Below are 5,928 nucleotides of genomic sequence, written 5' to 3'. Positions count from 1 at the left end.
ATTCTTTACATCCATCTGATGTAAAGACCATTGCTTTGATGCAGCCACTGCTATCACATTGCTCACTGTTGCCATCTTGGCAACTGGGCTGAAAGTTTCCTCAGAATCAATGCCATATGTCTGCGCATATCCTTTGGCTACCAACCTAGCCTTATACCTGTTTATGCTTCCATCACTGTTATGTTTTACTTTGTACACCCACTTGCATCCAATGGCTTTCTTGCCTTCAAGCAATTGCACTAAATCCCAAGTTTCATTTCCATATAGTGCATCCATCTCCTCATCCATAGCTTTCTCCCAACACACATTTCCAACAGCCTCATCAATACATGTGGGCTCTACAACCTGCACAACCTTTGCAATATATGCATAGTGATGTGCCACATAACCATCATAGGTAAACCTCTGCACAGGGTTTTTCACTCTCCCAGATCTTCGCAGCTTTTCATTCATGGCTTCCATAGCCTTCTTTACACCAGGTGTTCTCATAGCTGGGATCCCAAGCTCCTCATCAAGGCTCATAGCTAAGCCACTAGACTCTCCATCAACATGAGAATGCCCTGCAGAAATGTCAGGCATACCAAAGGGCTCAACCACTTTCTCTTTTCCTTTACGTGATGTACTAATCACATTTGCAGGACTGGTATTATGACGTAGCTTGCCACTCCATGGTCTATCAACAGACCCACTAGATGAGGACTCTCCTGGTCCACTCAAAGACTGTGATTGCTGACCTGCATTCTGTGCAACCACACTTCCACTCACATGAGCCCCAACAGCTTCTTTTTCAGCAGCATTGTAAGATCCCTGTTCCCACCGAGCAACGGATTCGGGGTACTGGCAGCGGAAGTAGCGCTTCTCGTGCGGGACAGGGGTCCCACACTCGGGGCCTTGCCCACATGGATATCCGGATAAGAGACTAATCCGTCGGTTGTTCCAAAACCGAACCCGAAAAAAACTCCCTTACCGGAAGCACGGGCGATTCCACCAAGATAACTTTTTACTCTAACGTAGTCAAGATCATTTCTGATCAAGATGATCCAATTACATCTATAAGATACTTAGTCAGTTCAAGGAAGAAACTTGCACTTGGATCATTGGGATCAACGCTTTTTTCCCCATTCAAGAGGCACAGCCGTTGATTCCTATCCATAGAACAGTTACTATCCGGGATTTATTTTTTTCTATCGTAAAAACAAAAGTTTGAGTCTCGATTTACGGATCCATCAGTCCAGCCTAACCCCATCCAGTCCCATGGGTTAGCCAACCGCCCAACCACTGTAGTGATGGGATCCAATTAAGAATTTGGTTAGGTTTTGTCCCGGGTACTAAGGAAAAGAGTTCCAAGGCCCCCTAGCCGGATGTTCATGCAAAGATAAAACTAGTCACACCACTCACACACCCAATATGAAATTGCCTTTTCACAGATTCAACCAGTTTAAAACAATCCTTTAATAAAACCATAGTATCATTGATCACCATCTTCCAATTTATCCAATTGATTCTTAATTTTCCATCATTCCTTCATCAGAGTATCTATGGCATCATTGGCAACTAGAACGCTCAGGGGCCGTTTCGATAGTTCCTAGCCCATAATACTCGGCAATATAATCACTTATCAAGATGGACTCTCGTTGAAGATCAGCAAGATCAACCAACAGATCCATATAAAGAGCCATGGACTCATCCATTGAAGACCAGCAAGGTCAATCAACCAGATCCATGCCCGATTTCAGAAAACAACTCCAACTCTGTTCCAATATCTTCCTCGACGCACGCGTGGGTATCCTAGGCGACCCAAAGCCCGAGCACCGTATGGTCAGCACCCTCTAGGATCCTTCGCAGGTGACCTAGCGCTTCACTCATAGGCCGCTTCCTTGGCCCCTCATCCACCGTACCGGAAGCTCACCATTTTAATCGCACCGAGGCTGGTCAAGACCTCGGCCGACCTTGCTACGCGAGACGTCCTTCATTGACTCCCCGTCAGCAGTTGCAACTTTACCATCACGACCTTAATCACAAGACGGTCAAAATGCTCCCCCCAGCATTCTTGACATAAAACAATCATTTACAAACAGCATTTACAAACAGCATTTACAAACAGTTTACAATACAATTTCTATTTTAACTTTCATTTTTCCACATTATCCCTCATCAATCTACATTACTTATTCCATATTCCATTTATATGTATACTCATCCCATCACATCATTTCCATCTCATCACTTCAGATTCCCTCACATCACATATCGTATATTCACATCCATACATCCACATCTATATGCGTACATTCACATCTACATGCATATATCTACATCTCTATGCATATATCTACATCTCTATGCATACATCCACATCCACATTCACATTCACCTCCATACATCTACATCTATATGCATACATCCACCTCCACATTCACATCCACATCTATACATCTACATCTACATGCATACATCCACCTCTACATCCACATCCACATCTATACACCTACATCTACATGCATACATCCACATCTCCATTCACATCTACATCTATACATCTACATCTACATGCATCCATCCACCTCCACATCCACATCTACATCTATACATCTACATCTACATGCATACATCCATATCTCCATTCCCATCTATATCTATACATCTACATCTACATGCATACATCCATATCTCCATTCCCATCTACATCTATACATCTACATCTACATGCATCCATCCACCTCCACATCCACATCTACATCTATACATCTACATCTACATGCATACATCCATATCTCCATTCCCATCTACATCTACATGCATCCATCCACCTCCACATCCACATCTACATCTATACATCTACATCTACATGTATACATCCACATCTCCATTCACATCTACATCTATACACCTACATCTACATGCATACATCCACATCTCCATTCACATCTACATCTATACATCTACATCTACATGCATCCATCCACCTCCACATCCACATCTACATCTATACATCTACATCTACATGCATACATCCATATCTCCATTCCCATCTACATCTATACATCTACATCTACATGCATACATCCATATCTCCATTCCCATCTACATCTATACATCTACATCTACATGCATCCATCCACCTCCACATCCACATCTACATCCATACATCTACATCTACATGCATACATCCATATCTCCATTCCCATCTACATCTACATGCATACATCCACCTCCACATCCACATCTACATCTATACATCTACATCTACATGTATACATCCACATCTCCATTCACATCTACATCTATACATCTACATCTACATGCATCCATCCACCTCTACATTCACACTCACATCCATACCTCTACATCTACACGCAAACATCCATATCTCCATGCATAATAATATTCTTTTAATTAATCTAGAATGATAGTTCCTAGAATATGGTAGGAAGTCCTCTTTTTATGCTTTGAATGAAATTATTTTATGTGTAATTTCTATAGAAATTTTGCCATAGCTCCGCTACTATGACTGATAAATCTCAATTTTTTAAAGGGATAAGGCTTATCATTAAGGAAATAATTAGAATGATCTCTAATTGAATCATCAATCCATAATGGATTGAATCATCAATATACATAAACTAAAAGCATAGAAAAAGCCATTAATTTGGCCTCAAGCATAGCTTAATCTTGGATTAAGGAAAAGCTTTATGAAAAGTTTCATTTGGATTGAGAATGGGTCATGAGTATGACCATTTTTTGAGTGAGAGAGAGAAATTAAATAAAAACCATTAGAATTTAAACATAAATGGAAATTAACTTCAATAGCATTTATTAAATTATGTAACTCTTCACTACTATTCACTACTTAACTTCAATAGCATTAAAAAAAAAAACCATACCAATTAAGCTTCTCAAGCTTGAGAGGGGTTGAGAAGAGAGAATCATTGAGAAATTATAGAAAAGATCAAAATTCAATATACTTACCTTATAATTTGCTTGATTCTTTATTCACGGTAGAGGCCCCCAACCAATCAATTGGTTTAGTATGTCGATGGAGCCACCAATGGGGATTGAAGAAAGAGAGAAGTATCAGAAACTAGTGAATTATTAAAGAATTCACAGTTCTTGGCTTAGGTAGAGTAGAGTAACAATGCATAAGACACTATATATTTTTCAACAAGGGAAGGCTTCTATTTATAGGAAAAATTGAGCTCCTAACCAAACAAACTGATTCTAGAATTTTCCAAGTCAGTTTGGTTGAATTTGGACTAGATTTGGACCTAGTTTGGTTACTTTTTGATTCGATTTGGTTTCATTTTGATTTGGTTTGGTTCAAGAGAGATGAGAGATAAAAATATCACATTATTTTTGAGTTTAAAACTCATTCAAGCATGTGAAATATGCACCTCCTTTAAAGAACTCTCCTTCCTTACATATGTGTCAAAATTTTATTGCTCATAGTTTTTTTTCTAATAAACCTTGTACATTTTCAACTCTTCATCTTATGTGAAATATGCACCTCCTTTAAAGAACTCTCCTTCCTTACATATGTGTCAAAATTTTATTGCTCATAGTTTTTTTTCTAATAAACCTTGTACATTTTCAACTCTTCATCTTATGTGAAATATGCACCTCCTTTAAAGAACTCTCCTTCCTTACATATGTGTCAAAATTTTATTGCTCATAGTTTTTTTTCTAATAAACCTTGTACATTTTCAATTCTTCATCTTATGTGAAATATGCACCTCCTTTAAAGAACTCTCCTTCCTTACATATGTGTCAAAATTTTATTGCTCATAGTTTTTTTTCTAATAAACCTTGTACATTTTCAACTCTTCATCTTATGTGAAATATGCACCTCCTTTAAAGAACTCTCCTTCCTTACATATGTGTCAAAATTTTATTGCTCATAGTTTTTTTCTAATAAACCTTGTACATTTTCAACTCTTCATCTTATGTGAAATATGCACCTCCTTTAAAGAACTCTCCTTCCTTACATATGTGTCAAAATTTTATTGCTCATAGTTTTTTTTCTAATAAACCTTGTACATTTTCAACTCTTCATCTTATGTGAAATATGCACCTCCTTTAAAGAACTCTCCTTCCTTACATATGTGTCAAAATTTTATTGCTCATAATTTTTTTCTAATAAACCTTGTACATTTTCAACTCTTCATCTTATGTGAAATATGCACCTCCTTTAAAGAACTCTCCTTCCTTACATATGTGTCAAAATTTTATTGTTCATAGTTTTTTACTAATAAACCTTGTACATTTTCAACTCTTCATCTTATGTGAGCATTTACTCATTTTTGGGTATCTTCTTTTACAATTTGGATTTATCTCCTCCCTACACATGGATTGATGCTATTGGCCCATAGGAACCTTAATTGGACCATAATCCAAAAATTTCTGCAAATCTAGACCCTTAGACTAAGGTTCTTTATACCTATTTCCAATTAATTCCAATTACACATTGGAAAATCTTTTTTGAATTTCTGTTTCAGGGGAACTTATTTTAATAAGATGAGTTATTTTTCTATCCAAAAATATTCATAATTTGAATATTCTCTCTCTAGAATAATTTTCTCTCTCTAGGCTAAAACAGTTAGAAACAAGGTCTTTATATTTCTGAAGAGAGATTGATTACAGGGGAAGATACCAGACATCAAAAAAGGGTTGGGGGAGGAATCTTACATTCTACCCCACTTAAAAAAATGCGAGATGTCCTCATCTCGCAAACTGGGATAATTTCGCAAGATGCACGAATATGAGACTTAGAGAAAAATTTTAATCAAGATTAACCACCAAGAAAAGTCTTAAAGAAAGCAAGATAGAACAAGATTTAAACTTTATTCATTCTCGGAACTTATACAGTAAAGAGAGAAGAACTCTTTACACTTCCATAAGCCCGTCCATCATATGGTCACAAAAGCAGTCCTC

The sequence above is a fragment of the Cibotium barometz genome, chromosome 13 (assembly GCF_041138505.1).
Source record: "Cibotium barometz isolate CiBa-2024 chromosome 13, ASM4113850v1, whole genome shotgun sequence".
NCBI classification, from domain to species: Eukaryota; Viridiplantae; Streptophyta; class Polypodiopsida; order Cyatheales; family Cibotiaceae; genus Cibotium; species Cibotium barometz.
Note: the sequence above shows the minus strand (reverse complement) of the source record.